Genomic DNA, 18,501 nt, shown 5'->3' with positions numbered 1-18,501 from the left:
GTGGATAGCTGCACAGTGCAAGTTAGAATGCTGATTAAGCTTCTCCAGCACTTCCTTCTAGCTGAAGGATCCTGCCTGAATTGTCAAAGGCTCCATAGGCATCCTTATCTCTTGAGAGTCCTGGAGAGAGGAATGTTCATCTGACTGGCTAAATAACAAATCCTGCAATAAACTTTGCCTACCTTTAAATCATAGTGGAGCTACTCATACATCTGCATCCTGTTCCTGGCTTCTACTTCATAGTCTCATCCAAAGGTCTCACCTGTGAGGACTCTCCTTTATCACATTCCCAGTTGATGAACTCATGGTGTGTCCCATACTAGAGGTATTGGAGCCATTTGTCCTCAATATAACATCACATGACATAACCCATGAAACTTACTCTGTGTCAGGACTACTTTTCCAGTTTCTTATTGGAAATCTTTCAGTAGTGATGGGAACAGTGGAGTCTGTGGGGCAGGGTGTGTCATAATCTGCAAGAATTGCAGGCTTGGTATTGCAATTGAAGCCCTGCCTCTTTTGTACATTCTCACCGAGCCTGCTATGTTGCAAATTTTATCCCCCCTGGCTGATGCCCATGGATGGAAAGGTTGTTTTTTCCCAAATGCAAATTGACCAGACTAGTTTAAGCTAGACCAGGACATCATTCTGACAAAGAAGGGCAGACAGAGCAAGCTTTAACAATAGAGAGGCAAGAAGAGAGACAGAAGCTGAAACTCCCCCCTTTTCTTCTCTAATGCCCTCTGGCAGTGTGGCTGGTTCAGACTACTGTATAGGGTTAGCCCTTTGAGATAGTGCAGGCAAGAAGCACAACCATGAATACTAACTCTGTCTTTATTATACAGTTACATTAACAGAATCTTGCAAGTATGAAAGTATTTCCCCCCTTCCTTTCCTTTTACTCTCTAGAAAACTAGGGAGGGTCCCTCCTGAAATGCTCCCCATGCTCCAGCTCCTTCTGTGGGCTGATAAATTTTATGCATGCTGGTAGTCCAGTCTGCAGCTCCTCCTCCTGTCTCCCAGGGTCATTTCCACATACCATTACATCTAACTTGGGAGGGGGCAGGGGCAGGGGCAGGGGCAGGAGCAGGAGCAGGAACTGCTGCAGCCTCAGCTGGTGCTTTCCTTTGTTAGTCACTGCTTCCCTACTTACAGGAGCTGATGACAGTGATTGGCTTGGTGGGGGCTGGACCTGGGGGAGCATACGACCTGTCACCCCCTTACATTTACATTTTTAAGTGCCATGGTTGCTTGTTCTTCAAAACAAAACAATTGTAAGCAATGGTTTAAGTGTGGACCACGTGTGGCTCTTGATTGCTCAGGATACAATGGGCTTTTACTGTATCTTTTTCCTAATAAGGAGACTTGCCATGCATATTATCAGCCACCTTTCCTCCCAGCAATAAATGTTAAACGCTCACAGATGATTTAGTGAAGCTATTTAAATATGCAGCTTCCAAACCAAGCTAATGTACAGACATTGATTAGAAAGTAGATAATGGCATTAATGCAGGCAGAAAGAAAATTAAAATGGCCTGGAGTTGGGAACCATTATACTACAAGACTTCCACCTCAAAAATACACTTCTCCTGCTTAGTTAGATTTAATGCCATCCAGAGATGTAATGCTGTTGGATTACAAGCAGTCTCAATCTGTAAGCTACAAGAAACACTAGGCCAGGCCATTATGATCAAAAGGAAAATGAATGGCAGTGGAATCAAGAGTTAGTGTGTCCTTGGAAGTTAGTGCCTTCCTGCTAATGACTTACACCTCTCCACTGAGATATTGCTAACCCAGTAAGCCTGGACAGATGCCCATTAATGTGGAACTGGAGTTCTCCGTTTTGCAAGAACAGGGAAGAAATTTTACCCAAGCCTCAACCAGTTAATCATTCAGGGAAAAGACAATGGAATGATTGGCAGACCTGGGGGAAAATGTTGATGTTCTCTTATGTATACCTGATAAAATAGTGCTCATTTGTTCCTTCTAAATACCTCTTAGGTTAATTTATGTAATATAGATCATTCCCTTGAACCCATGACCCATGACATAAAAGAGACCAAAATACTGTAAGGATTTTAATGTTGCAACATTTATTTCTAAAGTAAAACACAATTAGCTAGTTTTGCACAACACGTTGGCAAAAGATAAACAAATCAAATGATATTTGTGGGCAATATAAATACAAATACTCCTTGACAGTCATCTTTTAGCTGCCATTCCATCAAGCTGCACGGAGAGTGTTAGGAACCAAGGTCTGTCCCCAAAAGATGTTCTCAGTGATGTAGTTGTTTTTAGTTCCTCCTCTCTCTGAAGTGATCATTCTGAGAGCTCTATAAATTCGTGCCTCAGTTTGTTTTTTCCTCATTTCTTCCCATGATCTTTCCATTCTGTGAAAACACAAAATGCAGTTATTAAAATCCAAACTGTTGCTATCTTTATCAAAATATAAAGATGGGGAAAAAATAGAAACAGCAGCAAACAATAACTGAATTTCCTAGTCTTGATCCTGACCATTAACCTCATTTGGAATTAGTCACCCCTAGAATCAATGAACTATTTAGATAAACTTTTTATGGAACTACAGTTTAATATTTAATATTTATTTTTTGGCAACGAGGGCTGTAAGGAAGAAGTGTCCCTCAAAAGCTTGTTTAAAGCTCATAAATTCCTCTTTGTCAAAGCATAAGTGAAAGCTATGAAGGAGCAAGGAGACAGCATTGTTGTTTAAACCAACATTGCTGACAGCTAGACTGTTTACTTTCTGCTGAGGTTTTTCTTTTCACTTTATACAAGCCTATGTCACTGGGTCACATTTGCAGCCGAGACAAATGGCTTTAAAAACACGAGAAGTATCAGAAAGGAATCAAAATTTGCCTCATGCAATGAAAGGAATGTTAGATACCAAGCTTCTCTGACTATTAAGACAGCAGGTAAGGAAAAATCAGAAGGGACCTGCAAAATGCTTCCTTTCCTGTTTGGCTTTGTCCTGTCCAGGAAAACATCTTGCTAGTGACAATATCCTTGGGAGGCCTAATTGAGAGAAGGGGCTTCTAGCTCCAGTTGTTTATAACATTGTGTTAATTAAACCTGCTGAGGCTAGTGCCATTAAAATAATTAAAAGCCATTGTAGTATCAGAGCAAAAGAGGAACTGGTTTGTGTGCCTCCTATGTATCTTCAGAGGTTCAAAATCTTTAAAGGCAAAAGTTGCTGCTGCTTCTGGAGAAAAGCAGGGTCAGTACTAGAGAACATTCTTTCCATTCTTTCTGAGATTTTCTAAACCCTAGGGAAAGCAGAAATGTGGAGAAAACACATAAGCTGTGTTGACTCAACTGCAAGTGCAAACTCTGCCAAGAAGTACGATACACAGGCTGTTTAGAAGTAATTGCTTTGCTCTTCTATGGTTCAAACACAGCGATGGTTTGGTTAACTAAGAATTACTTGAGATACCATGGGAGGTATCATGATATTCAGTTTGAGAACTGGTATGAGAAATGACATTTTGGAAGGCCCATCAGATAAAATGAAACTGAATTAACTCTTAACTGGTGTGTAACAATCTCCATTTTAATATAATTGGGATTATGTTGACTTCTTTGCTTAAGGCAACAATGGGCAACCTGAACCCACCAGATGCTGGATTGCAGCTCCCATCATCCCGTATCAATGGCCATGGTGCTAGGACTTAACAGCTGAAGAGCTTTGTAACATCAAAAGAGGATATTTTACTAACTATATTTTTTGGAGGGGAGTCCATAATTTTAAGGGGTAAGGCTAAACTAATTCCATTTTATTTAAAAACCTGAGTAATTTAATTTGTTTTATTCTCCCCACTTCAACCCACATAAATTTATCTCATCATTTTAGGTGATGCGATATATGATTTATTATTTTAATCCTTCAGGTAAGAGAAACCAAATTTAAAATATAAATTGAATATATAAATAAATAAGATAAATCCAGGGGGTTTCCAAAAGTGACTTGGGGACTTTCCCAACAATTTGGCAGGCAGGTCTGTCTGCATTTGGTAGATTTCTGGAATACAGAAGGGAGCAGGGCACTGGATGAAATTATTGTAGAGGTTGAGCAGTTGAGCCCTCAGGTATTCCAGGGTGGGGTGATTCAGAGCTGGCCGCTACCTCCTTTGTTACTTAACATCCATTTGAAACTTATTTGTCAATTAGGGGTGAGGTATATCAGTATGCTGAAGATACTCAACTGTATATTACCATCCTGGGTGAGCTGGGAATGCTGTGGAAGTCCTGAAATGGTGTCCAGAAGTGATAGGAATCTGGGTGGGTAGGAACAAGCTCAAATAATTCCTACCAAGACAGAGTTGTTGTTCATTGGTAAGTGTCCAGGAGTATCATCTCCAGTTGTGATTCTTGACGGAGTCACCCTCCCTCCTCCAAAATACTGGTCTGTGACTTGAGCATCCTTCTGGACTCACAGGTGGAAATCATGGCACCTTTGCTCAGCACCTGCTGGTGTGTCATTTAAGGCCCTGTTTCGACCTAGATGTTCAAGTGACAGTAACTCATGCCCTGATCACCACACAACTGGACTATTTCAACATATTCTATATAGGGCTATCTCTGAATACAGAGTGGAAGCTACAATTGATCCAAAATTTGGTGGCTAGACTGATAGCTGGGGAAACCTGCTATTGTAGGATTACATTTACTCTTAGATCTACTGGTTACCGATAGACTCTACATCCAATTCAAAAGTGCTAGGTGGCTATTTCTAAAGCATGGCACTAGGGTATACCAGGAATTATTGCTTTACCAAAGACATTCTGACCATCAAGAGAAGCCTTGTGGAGAATCCTGCATCCTCCCGCCAAACCAGGGATTGATGAGGTTCAGACAAAATGTCAAACCCTTTTAATAAGACTGTCCCCCCCACCCTTTGACCTTAGAAATACAACTGGTCCCAATTTTCCTTTTGTTCAGAAAGGCTCTTTATGCTTGCTTATTTATTTGATTTCAAGGTCACCAGACTCCAGAAAGATTCTGGGCAGCTTATAATACATGGACATTATTATGTTAAAAATAGCTTATATAAGTGTTCTTTTTTCTCTTTTGAATTTTGTGCACCACCTAGAATCCTAGTGATTGGGGTGATATATAAAACCTGGAACAAATAAAATTAAAAAGATTGAGTGAGTTAGCAAGATTGCTGCTTCATCCTCATTTGATGGCAGTATCTCATGAGACTGCGTCCCTAATTATCCGGAGGGCAATGCATATGGGACATGATCGATGACATAAGCGACATTAAAAGCTCCTAACCAAAGAAAATTCAGTCTCCGCGTTGTATTCCGGGTATGCTGCGCACCTAAAATTTGCAGTAAACGAATTGGCAGGAAAAAGGAACCACTGAATATTTAAAATCGTTAATTCACTTATGATTGCTTTTCTCCCCCGCCCCGCATTTCTCGCCCCCAGCGACAGAAGACAATAACCCGAAGGAAGCGCGAGCCCCGCGGGCGTGAAGGCGCGGTTCTTCAAACTTCAGACTGGCGATTGATGGGCGTGGCTGGAAAGAGCAGGAGGGAGACAGGCAACAGGCCGTACCTGTGATTGATGGGCCAAGGAAAAACCCCAAGGGGACATAGGAGGGGCTAAGAGCTGTCCCGAGCCCTTGATTGGCTAGAAGTCGCGGCTGGCTCAGAAGGGGGCGGGGTTCCAGGCGGAGGCAGTTTAGGGTTGGGGTGGTGCCGACGGCCTCGGCCAGGGAATTTCAATTTCGAGTCAGACTGAGGGAGACGGGCGCGCGGGGACGAGCTGGAGGAAGGCAGGTAGGGCGCGCTGAGCGCGGGGAGTTAGAGTGAGTCTGCCTGCTCTGTTTTGGCGGGCTCGAGCGCAAGCGAAAGGTGGTGGGCTGAGCGCGGGGCTTGGCGTCAGGCTCCTTCTCTTCCCTTCGGGGGCTCGGAGTGGGGAGGCGTGAGGGCAGGCAGCGGGACGCCGAGCGAATGAGAGAGGCGGAGCGCGGAAGGAGCTGGGTTTCCCCTTCCTCGGGCGCCGGAGGTGAGCGGAGGTCTGCTGGCTCTGCTCTCCGGGCGGCGGTTGCTGCCTCTGACGGAGCGCCGGCTCCTGTTCATCTTCAGTTCCAGACTTGGAGGCAGGAGAGCGGCTCCCTGGGGCGGGTGGGAGGGAGATGACGAGCGCTGCCTCTGCTCTCCGCCCCCCTTTCCCGCCCGGTCGCCTCCTCGTCCTCTGGGCCAGATTAGTTGATGTAGTTCGAGTTAGAGGCGCCGCCGCCTCCGCGAAAGTCAGTCCGGGCGAGGAGGAGGAGGAGGGGGCGCAGGAGCGAGAGCAGCAACTCTGCCGGGAAGGTGCTTGACCGCTCGGCCTCGGGAAATCCGTTTCCCTCCTTTCGCGGGACGGAAGAAGGGGCCGTGGCCTATCGAGAGGGGGAGACGGACGGCGAGTCGGTGGAGCGAGATGCAGAGATGCGCGCTGACCCGGAGACGCTTCTTTCGCGCTGGCGTCGGGAGCGGCGGCTTTAATGCCGGTTGCGAAAAAGCTCCTCCGCCGTCGGAAACTTCGTTCAGTCAAACTGCATCCTGGAGCCGGCGCTCGTGTTGTTCAAATCTCCCTCCTTTACACCTTCCCGTGTGCGCCCAACACCCAGTGTGTCCTGGGGCGAGTGAGAGAATGAGCGGCGGCGGTGCTGACGATTTTGGGAAGTTCGTCCACACGATCCCGGGGTGATGACTCATTAGGGAAGCCCCTCCAAGTGAGGGATGGGAGGACTGTCAGCGCTCTATTTTTGCACGTTGGGCAGTCTCAGTCGTTGGAGACAGCTGCTGTGGCTCCTTTTGGGGAGAAAACCACCCGGCGATCAAAAAGTTTAAGCGGGACTGGACTGCAGGAGTATTTATATGAATGCAGCCAACTAAGTCAGATGGACTAGATACTACGTGACTTAGGTCAAAGTTACTGAAAATGATAGTACTTCTAACAGTTTTGGAAAATATTACAGTATTTATTAGGTTTATATCCTATCTTTCCTGCAGGAGCCCAAGGCAGTATAGGGAGTGCTCCCTCGTCCCAATTTTTCCCATAACAGAAACCTTATGAGGTAAATTGGACTGAGAAAAGTTATCCAGAAAGCCTCCGTGGCTCTGAGGGTGGGCTTGAACCTTGGTCTCTGCAATTCTACATCTGCCATCTTCATTATTATGCATCACTGGTTCTTTTTAAAAATATAAAACCCACAATAGCACAATTACAATGATATTTGTAAACTGAGATGATAAAGTTTTCTTTTTGTCCTGTTAATATAAATATTGAGACAGTGGCATTGTGTGCCATACAACTGACTTCACTCAGAAGGAATCCAAACATTTTTCTGTTGCATGTTTGAGAAACACGGCAAAAGAAAAGGCTTTCCCTTCTCCCCAAACAGTGGAGCTTGTAAAAATTAGTATTAAAAAGATACTTTTGGCATTAGATTATGCTAACATAAGTCTCAATCAGTATGAGAATATATACATAGAGGAATGATCACTCAGGATTGTACGTATAGTTCTCTGTGCATTGTTTAGGTTAGAAAGTGATATGATTCTGGTTTTTGTTAGAGCACTGATATAGTACAGGTAAGATGGAGAGAACTGAAGTCACCAAGAGTCAGACTCAACCTGATGAAGACATTAGCTTCATATATTGAAGAGTGAAGACATGAATGTTTTGTCCCATCTTTTAATCTTACTTAGCTAGTTGTTTTTCATTGGTGAGGGGTACTTGAGGCTAGGATATCTTATGGTATGAGAAAATGTAATGAATGGAGTGGGAAAGCCGTGATTTGTTTATTTTATACTTTTAATGGTGAAGCATTGTTTCTGGATAGCTTGGTGATAAAAATGAGAAAAAGTTTTAGGCTAGGGTACTGATAAGGATGGTGGAAATATAGATGATATATTTCTTTTACTTGAACAGAACTCTATCTAGGTTGGCTTTGGTCTTGAATCTCAAAGGGTAGACTGAACTCATTTCTCTCTATTGTGACATACCCTGGTAGGTGCAAATGTAGGATAGAAAGAATTTTGTCTTTATTAGCTTTCTTTTTTATTTTCCTTCCTTGTTTTTTCCCAGCAAGCTCTGAGAAAATTTTTCTTGTAATTTAACTAATCTTCTATCCTGGAAAAGGCCCAATGTACATATCTAGAGATCTTTCATATAAGAATGTACTTTGGTACAGATGTGGGTTGAGCACTAGCTTCACCGCACCCTTTTTTCTGGATTTTTATCCATCTTGTCTGATGAAAAGTTTTTCAAACTTTGATCATGGAATTGCTTTGTAAACTTTCAGTTATTTTAATATATTAATATAGTTTCTTTAGTGGTTTGAAATTTAGTCCAAATTGTTGATCAGTAGTTTCTGGAATAAGCTTAGTACACACTGGATATACAACTATAGTCTTAAATAAAATGATTTCAAAATTGTTTTTAGGGGAAAGGATTTGATTATAAAACAATAGAAAGTCATGTAATAATTTTTGAACATAAGCAACGTGTGCAGCAATAATTATGAGTTACTTTGTCTGCTCTCCTGGGTATGGGTTGAAGTTTAGCAAACATACACAGTATTTGTGTAATCAGATAATGGAACAGGGAAAAATTAATAAGTGTACTTCAGATAATGCAAGTTTTATGACAGTGTTATTTCCAAGTCTCTGAAAATTTAATGATGTCCTGATACAGCAGGAGCTGGTGTACATGTAAACATCAAAAATACTGTTAATTTATAGAGAGTTTCTTTATTCTCTCTCATAAAAAGAGTCTATTTCTAAGAATTGTTTCAAAAATTTATGGTATTGAGTTTCTTTCAACATCTGCAACATATTATGTGCCATCAAGTCAGTGTCAACTCTTACTGACCACATAGATTTCCTCCATGATGATCGGTCCCTAATTTGGTCCTTCAGGTCTTCTACCAGTATCTTCAACATAAGCACTGGGCTAAAACATTCTTCCAGGGCTACAAATGGGGGGTTTTGGTCACCATAATGTATCTGGTTTTGGATGTAAGACTGCTTGCCAGGTTAGGGAACAGGAAACACTTTACCTTCTGTTGCTTGAAGAGAAAGGGGGAATCTCTCTACTTTAAGACTGCTTTAATTGACTTGCTTTCCCTGTTTATACACAAATCAAATGAAAAGTGTAATGAGGCTAGTGAAGCAAAAAGGACGCCCCCTCCCCCTTTGTGGAGGCATAGTTCTGAAATAAACATATTTTAAGCCATATTGTTTTTTTTTTAAATCTATCTTTACTGAAACAGCATGTTTCTTTTAAAACCCGAGGGAAGTTTGGCTCTTCCGTGCTTTAGAGACATGCCTTTGATTCTCCTAGTTTTGAGAAGTAAGTAGCTAACCTGCCAGTGCTAAGAACCACAGAGTGCCATCTTACAAATTTTCAGATGGGCCTTTTCTCTTTTAGCAGGTAATGCAGTCCTTTCTGATATTAGTGAGGTGTTTATAGTAGTGTCTTTAAGGTGCTTGCTGAAGATTTACCTTTTCATAAGGACTTCCTTGTATGAATGTTGCATGAATAGTTTCCATGTCTTTTTTTCTTTCCTCTCCCATCTTTTTAAATGGATGCTCTCTTTATTCTGTTTTTAACTTACTGTATTAAAAAGTAAAGATTCAAGTTCAGCTTGATTCTGGGTAACTGCATGGCAAATCTATGTCATGTTCTTGGCAGTCATATGGAAGTGTTTTGTTATTATCTTTTTCCAAGATGCTTTTTGGTCTACCTAGCCTAATTTGGTGGTCTCTCACATATCATCCAGAACTTCTTAGGTACTGCAACCTAGCTGGGCATGTTGCATTGTTATATTTTAATTGTTCTATTGTAAAACATTCTGAGATTTGCAAAAAAGAGAAGCAATTCATAAATATATTAAATAAATATACTGGTGAATTTTTTGGAGGAAGCCAGATTTTCTATTTTTTATAATATGTTTGCTATTGTCAGAAATCAGAGAAATATTAGATCCCAGGAAGTATGTTTTTTCATATGTAAGTAGAAAACATAACTGTACATTAGTTTCTTCGTGATTCCAGTCTTTCTTTGGGGGGGGGTGCCATCATGCTATGCTGCTGAGGTTTTATTAGAAATGCCATACATTTGTAACCTGTATTTTCCATCTCTTTTTCTGCCCTTTTCATTTATTCCAAAAAACCCATTCAGAATGAAAACAGAATAGCTGCATAATATATTTTGTTAGGTAGCATTAGGAACATCTGTCTAGAAATCTACTATCTTTGCTCTCTAGTTCTGTTACATAATAGTATAATAAAAGCATTTTTATATTTTTAAGACAACTTCTGTTAATATATTTTTTCTATTTACCAAGCAGAAGTTAATCATTTAATCTGCCCTTCCAAGGCTTAACTTTTTGCAATGTATTCCCTTTCAAGTGGTCTTAGAACTTTTTACCTACTTTTTAAACTTGCTTCTTCAGATTTCTCACATTCATCTTATGTGGTTTATTTGTTAGATTTATATCTCACATTTCCTCCAGGAATTCAAGGTAGCATATATAGTTCTTGGCTTTAAAGAAGTTAAAACTAGAATAGGTTACAAAGGCTTAACTGGTTGCAGTGTTTATAGTTCTAAGTGCCAGAATGTTTGAAACTTAGAAACTGGAAAACTAATTGTACTAGAGTATAGCATGATGTAGCTGTCCCTACTGATTAAAATTCTTCAGAGGTAATATAAACACTTTTGTCTTTCTAAGAAAAGGTAGTACAGGTAGCCCCCAGTTTAAGAACAAGTTCTGTTCCCAAGGTCTGTCCTTAAATCGAATTTGTATGTAAGCTGGAACAGTATCTATATGCTACTAACACTCTCGGGTCCGTAACCTTCAACTGGGCGAAACGGTGTGTCATAGGGCAACAGTTTTGAACCAAGGTATTTCAAATGGGCTAACTTACAGAATGCATCCAAAATCTGGGACCCATTACTCCTGTGGGATTGAAATTTGGGAAATTTGTGGCTGCTTCAGCTGCTGCAGTCAGCCCAGGTCATGTGATCATCATGGGTGTATCCCTGACCTCTTTCCTGCCTCCCTCTGTCCCCTGTGACCAATTGGCTGGTGGCAAGACCCTGCTTTGGAAACAAGGCAGAAATTTGAAATCTCTTAACGGCAGTGGGCATTGAGGGAAGGATGAGGGAGCGACTTGGATGCCTGCTGGTGAGGTAGGCTGGCTGGGGGGTGCTGGTGGTTGATGGGTGCGCCCTCTTCCTCCTTTAAGGTAGGGGGCCCTTGGGGACATGCTGGAATGGGGAGCAGGGGTCCAGTTTTCCTTACAGTCTGTGGCTCTGTTTATCTCACCTCCCTCCAGCAAAGTGGCAGGCACTTCTGGGAGTCAGCTGAGGAGGAGGAGGAGGAGGAGGAGGCAGTAGCAGCTTCACTGGGGCCCTCCTGAGGGTCGGGAGGGGGGAGCAGATGGTGCAAGCCTATATTATATGTGGAAAGGAAGGAGGGAAGGAAGAGGAAGGGGAGGAAGGAAGGAGGAGGAGGGAGGATGGAAGGAAGAGGAAGGGAGGGAAGGAGGGAGTCATACGTCGCTCACACTTCCACTGCTTTTTTGCCCTTGGTCATTCTGTTTCTCTGTTTAGGTAAGGAAATATCTCTGAAACGATGACCCAGTGGGTCATGGATTGTCTATTTATTGTATAATACTGTATAAGTAGTATTGTATAATTAACTCAAATCATGTGTTTAACTCAAATTTTGCTACAACAGGCTCCATTCTTAACTATGAGTCGTCTGTAAACTGGCTGTTCTTAACCCAGGGGCTAGCTGTATTCGGTATTCAGGTTCATTGCTTGCTTGAAGTAGGTTTATCTAAGATTAGCTTGTGACCTTTGTTATAAGAGGATATTGATATTCTTTTCAGTATTTCTGTTAATAGTGAGGCAGTATTTGAATGTCTTCAATAAGTTATACTGGTTTATACCTTCATAGGAAATAATCGGGTTCAACCTGTAGCCATTAATAATATTATATGCTCTAAAAATGTTTGATATAACTTATATAACAGTTTTAATATATTCTAAGATATACGGTTATATAAATTTAGTACAAATTACAAAATCAATTTATTCATTTGGACTATTTATACATATATAATGCTGCTAAAATTTCTCAAAGTTTAGTAAAAACTTGGTTACAAACTGTTTATTTTATCAGGTTGTTTATAGTCTTGGCAAATATAGCCCTTCCCATATATGAATGCCACAGAGAAGCAGAATCCAAATTAGAGGTGTACAAAACATTGAGAAGTTGAAATATTGAACTGCTGCTGGTAAGATTGGGCCAGGTTGTTCTAATGACAGGTTGTTGTAGTTACTCTAAAGCTAAAGTCAGGACAAGATATTTTGGGGTCAGACCATTTAGACCTAGAAATGGTTTGTATACCTCTGCCATGACATCTGATTATCTACTATTTTTTATCAGCTATTATCTGCTATTTTTGGTATCTTGGGAATGTATCTGATGCTTGGGTCAAATGTTTTTGCCACATAGTACTTTCTTCAGCTAGTGAACTTAATTTCCTATTTATATGGGTACGTGTGAATTACTTTTCACTTCATTTAAATAAATTGATATTAAATATAACAAATATTCATCTAATCCATCTCTTCCCATAAAACAGTTATTTGTAAATAGTATTAAAACAAAAATGTGGTTATGAATATTAATATTAAGTGATTCTGTATTGCTTTGGAGTTGACAAGGAAATGTAAACCTGGGCATTCCAATTTCAAGTCTACTGCTAAGTATTCCCATTTCAGGTCTACTCTTCTGTTTCCAGTGGTGGTGGTCTGCTGGAAGAACAGTCCACATTGCTTAAAAATGTTCTAGAAATCTGGAGAGATCCTATGGAGAAGAATTAGGTTATGGATGGGGTGAAAGTGGAAGAGTGGAAAGAGATGTCTTGCTGTGTAACTGGAAATCTACCTGTTGCATTGCTTGAAATATCTGCTAAGAAAATTAAGAAATCTGTTGTCAGTATCTTTATATATGCACAAAGCAATGTTAGGGATTTTTTTTTCAATATTTGAAGTAGATAGAATGTGATTTTCAGGAAGCATAATAGTAAGCTTGCAATTTAACCTTTGCCTTTTCATGTGTGTTCCAAATAGCAGCATCACACTCGTCAGCATAGTGCTGTATGATCAGTAAGCTGTTCTTTTGTTTCCTGTTGATGGTTTGTTTCCTTTGTCTTGCATAAGTAGTTTTCTCAAACACTTGCTACTAACACATTGTCATTTTTTTTCTTTATTCAGCAAGTGTTGAAATTGATGACAGTGCACATTTGTGGGAAGCATAGATATAAATTGCTGTATATTTAAATACACTGCTTATGGATTACAGCTTGTGTTTGAATTAGAAAAATCAAAAGTAGGGATGCTTAGAAACAGTTTCTGTCAGGCAAAAACTGTACATGGGACACTTCTACTGGAAGAAGCCATTATTAAAATTCTTCCTTGCTCTTATAGTCTCCTGTGCCGTCTGGAAAAAAATTGCTTTGGTAGGTTGTGGTGCTTTTGGAACAGTGTTTGAGAATAGCTTGTTTAAGTGTTTGAGAGTAGCCTGTTAGCTAAAATTACCTTTTCCCTCTTTCTGGTGTAGGAGTCTTTTCATTCATGGAATTATAATTTTGACTAGTTGGCATCACCAATTTCGCTAAAAGATACATTGTTTTTTGCAGTTTGGAAGGATCTTGCTAGAACATGAAGTCTACTCCACTACTCAATGCAGGAATCTAAATTATAATATCTCTGACAGATGGATGTCTAGTTGCTTGAACACATTCAGGGAATGGGAGCCCATGACTAGTTGTTGGATTCTACTGAACACCTGAAAACAAATGTCCTATTTTTCTCAACTTGCACAAAATGTTTGGCCATGTTTTGTCATAAAATCAAAATGTTTTACTGCCACTGCCTGTATGAAATAAAATGAATCCTGAAGTCTAGTATTTTCTCAAAGCTGTGTACCATAAAAGAGCTGTATTCTTGTTTATTAAAAATACATAATAATGAGAAAAGTTTTGTTTTAACCACAATTAGTTGAACAACCAATTATGGTTTAATTTACATGGTTTACAAATCACAGTGGCTGGACTTATACAACATGTTCTCCCAAAACAAAACAAACTATGTTATGCTGTAGCATAAACTTCTTGTCTGTCAAGTTGGCCCATTTGAAAACAGGACATGGTAACTAACTTCACATAGGAAACTTAATATCCTTCATTAAATTTGAAATAGTTTTATATTGCATGTGTATGCTAAGTACTTAATAACCACTCATTATTTTTATGTATTTAAATCTGAAATCTTTGTATTTTCATCACTGTCACATGCACAAAAAGATATTCAATAAATAACTTTCCATAATTGCATGTAATTCAAAAGGAACCCATCTTAGGCTATTTCTGAGGTGATGCTAGTTAGTTCCATTGACATGAAAAAACTAATGGTCTCTTTTGGGGTTTACCAAAGAATTTTGCTGGATGATTGGAGGGATAACCCAAATTGTCAGAGAGTGATGTATTCTATATAAATGTTAAATGCTGGTGATATGTTGTATACAAATGCCAAGAGTTGCATGCTTACAGGTTCTATAGCAATATGAATAAAAGGGTCTGCTGGCCCCATTTATTTTAAAAAATTATTCCAGTTTTAATTGGAAATAATCCTTAAGTAGAAAAATTCACAATGTAAAAAATTTTCAGATACAGATTTGCAGGTGCTCATTTACATATTTATCAGCAGTGGATTGCAATACATGTATTCGTTTAATGGAATTGTGTATGTTGAGTAAGCAATCTGAACACATTGTTTGCATTGCTTCCTCAATATTATCCACAGTGTTGGCATTATGTCTTTTTGAATAGCTTTACTGCTATTGTTAGTGTGTGACCAATCTTTAAAAAGATCCATACCTCAGTCAAAGAAACAATAACTAAACACATGGGTGAACAAGCTTTGCTGAAAGAAAATCATCAAGGATTTTACATCTTACCAAACGTCTAGAGTTTTTTTAGAGTGGCAGCAGGAATATGGATAGAAGTGACCATGTCGACACAGTATGCTTAGATTTCTAAAATGCCTGTGACACACTTTTTCACCAGTGTTCAAGAAAACTTAAGGTTCATGGGACTGCAAAAATTTCTTGGAGAAATTTGATTTATACCATGTCTGTACACTTGTAGTGTGATAGTATTATAAATTGCATGAACAATTTTGAAAATGGCTAGATACTGAGTTCATAGTAATGTTGCTTCAATTTTGAGGAACCCAATATTGTAAAGTTGATAACAGTATTTTTTTCCTCTTGTTTATATTAAGTAGAGAGTTCTTGAAGAAATGGAAGTGTAATGTTTAATGTATGTATTCAGTAAGCAATTTGAACGCCACTGAGAATAAAATTGAGGATGCAATCCAAACAACAGTTCTTGATATTAAGAAATGGAAGCTTATCCCAAAAGATATTAAGGGTTAAACTTCAAAATGGAACATATATTTCTTGAAAAACCTTGTATGAAAATGTGGACATCCCATAACTATATGATATGATAGCTTTGCAGTTTAATCAAAATTATTTAATTTCTTTTGTGAAAGAAATTGGATATCTGATGATATCCAAACTATCTGATGATTACTAATAGTTAAAGTTAATAGCATCTTATTGAGTCAGTTTCTGATCTAGCACTTGTTCTGGTAGTCTCATCTTGATTTTATAACTAGGGAAAATAATCTTCAGAGCAAGTTTGTGGTGTAGGGGTAAAGGAGAACCAAGAGTGTCCAGTTGTATTAATGGGCATTTGTTTGCATAATATTAACTGTAGCCATTGTATACCAGTTATAAACATACTCATGAGTAAGCCATAAATGAGGAAGCTTTTTAGTTTAAATGTTAGGTGTCACCATTCTTTTCAAGCAGAGTCAGTGCTTTACTGTATATAACATAAAATATGCCTATGAGAATTTTTCAAAAGTTCTGGCTATTGGTGTCTACTTCATAGATTTTGTCTCCAGGATTTAGTCTGTCTTTCAAGCAGTTAGTTTCAGTTTTTGATTTAACTTTGATTTAACTCCTAAAGTGCACATCTTGTTTTTATTTTGAAGTATTTCTATTAATGATAATATGTTGGAGAGTTATAACCTAACTTCATGTTATTAAAAATAAAATCTTTGGCATACTGCCACAGGGATGTACATTATAGTCTGTAGTTGTCTAAAAACCAATATAGCTGTGACCACAGAATACATACTTCGTTTTTGCAATTTTTAATCATTTGTAGCTGAGGAAGGGGTCTGCTATCCTTAACAAGAGGGAGGAATTGGTTGGGGTAAAGTTGGCTGGAACTTTGGAAAAAGTGATCATCGTTATCCTTCACAATATGAAAGACAGGAAGAATAGCACAGTCAGATTGGTATGATGGATTTCAGGATAGTAGGTTTTGCTGAATTTAGAAAATAGACCATATCCCATGGGTTAAAATCTTTAAGGTAAAAAGTGTTTGGCAAGGTTGGGAAATACTGCAAATTGAGATATTGAAGACATAATTACAAACAATCCTCTAGAAAGAAAATGTAAAACATCTAAGGAAACCAGTGTTGATGTTCATCAGGGTTTCTGAAATGCTGAAAAGAAAAAGAGGGACATATAACAAAAGGAAGATATAAGGCAGTCTCCGGAAATGACAGGGGTTGTATCAGAATAACTCAAATGCAGAATGAGCTGAGGCTTTCATGAAATGTCCCCAACAACAACAAAAGAAACCAAAAGGAAGGCAAATAGGCTGTAGGTCTGTTGACAGGAGAAAGGGATGAATTGGTAACAGGTGACAAGGTAGAATGTCTTAACTTATATTTTATGCCTGTCTTTTCTTAGAAGGAAAACAAACCACTAGGTGGCCATCATTATGCCTCTAGTGAAAGGAGGGAGTTGCAACTTAGGATGGACAAAGAGTGGTTAAAGAATACTTACCTAATTCAAATGAATTCAAGTCTCCCACACCAGATGAAATATATCCTAAGGTTCAGAAACAACTAGCAGAAGTTAGCACAGAACTAGCATCTGTACTGTTTAAGAACTCATGGAGAATTGGCAAAGTCACAAGAGGCTGGAGGAGAGCAAATCTTGTCCATATGTTAAAAAAAAAACAGAAGGATCAGGAAATTGCAGACATGTCAGCTTGATTTCTACACTGTGCAAGGTTTTTGAGCAGATAATTAAGCAGCATGTTAATGAGCGCTTGGATAGAAATGCAGCAGTGTACAAGAGCCAGCAAGGGTTGATCACAAACAAGTAATGCCAGACTAACTTATCTCCCCTGTTGACAGAGTTGCTACTGCTGTGGACGTATTTATTTACTAGGTTTATATGCTACTCCAATCCTGAAGGACTCTGAGTGGCTTACATTCCTCTCCTATAGTAAGAAGGTTAAAATCAAAATGAACAACACAACAATTTACTATGACAATTGCAATTATAGTAACTTTGACACTGAGGAACAATCCAGCGTCAAGCCAAAACCCATAATGGGGGCCCACTACTTCCAGGACTCTCTTGATAGCTTTCCTAAAACTTAATAGGATGGGACTTAATCTGATTTTGAGAGGTATGTTGCTCCAATGAATGAGGGCTGCAACTGAGAACACATGGCCCCTTATTAGTCTTTAAGAGAAGGGACCTGGCGGGAGCCTATCTTTTTCAATTTTATCAGACATGCAGAAGCCACTCGGAAAACACAGTCCCATAGATATCTAGAATTTGAGCCTTGTAGGGTGACAACCATCACCTTCAATTATATCCAGAAGCAGTTTTTGATGTAAAGGTGTTACATGGGAGAATGTAGATGTTTCTACCACTACTCAAGTAGCTGAATTCTTGACCATTTGAAGTTTCTGGAAAGTCTTAAAAGGCAGCCATATGTACAATAACTTGCCAAATGTGAGGTGACTAAGGCATAACTGGAAGCAAGGCCCTGCAATCCAAGAATGGTTGTAACTGATACACCAGATGTAGCTGTGCAAAAGCCTTCTTAGCCACACCTGCCACCTGCTCTTTGAGCATGAACTGTAAGTTAGAAAACTTTCAGATTACAAACCAATTCCTCATGAGGAAGTACATGAGGAAGATTTATTACTTCTGGAATTGGAATGTTTCTGTGCTCATAGTTACTCTGTTTGCTGGAATTAAACCTGAGCCTGTTCTTCCCCACCCAGATCATAAGAGTCTCCAGGCACAGGGGTATGGCTTCTACTGTATCTCCTGTTCAGCCTGGATTAGAGATGTACAACTAAGTATCATGAACATACTGTTGATACCTGACCATCTTCCATTGGATGACCTCCACCCAATTGCTTCAAAGAGAAGTTGAATAGGAGGGGTGAGGGTTTTTATGAACTGTGGCACCTCACATCAGAGGGCCCTATAGGGCATGACCCCTCCCCCCAAATTAC

At 39.6% G+C, this 18,501-nt stretch overlaps 1 protein-coding gene across 4 annotated transcripts in view; it reads left to right on the top strand.

Moving 5' to 3' along the window:
* The first annotated feature begins 5,664 nt into the window (after positions 1-5,664).
* The window catches only part of EPB41L2 (erythrocyte membrane protein band 4.1 like 2), a 103,964-nt gene continuing 91,127 nt past the window's right edge, over positions 5,665-18,501 (top strand). For all 4 annotated transcript variants that reach the window (XM_007422031.4, XM_088140760.1, XM_007422029.4 and 1 more), the window contains exon 1: positions 5,665-5,804. The gene's annotated coding sequence lies outside the window, so the exon portion shown is untranslated. The remainder of the gene's footprint in view (positions 5,805-18,501) is intronic.

Source organism: Python bivittatus, unplaced genomic scaffold, assembly GCF_059951505.1.
Source record: "Python bivittatus isolate LINGU-HERP-01145 unplaced genomic scaffold, Pbiv_v1 ctg000020_np1212, whole genome shotgun sequence".
Classification (NCBI taxonomy): Eukaryota; Metazoa; Chordata; class Lepidosauria; order Squamata; family Pythonidae; genus Python; species Python bivittatus.
Note: the sequence above shows the minus strand (reverse complement) of the source record. Positions and strands in the feature narration are given on the sequence as shown.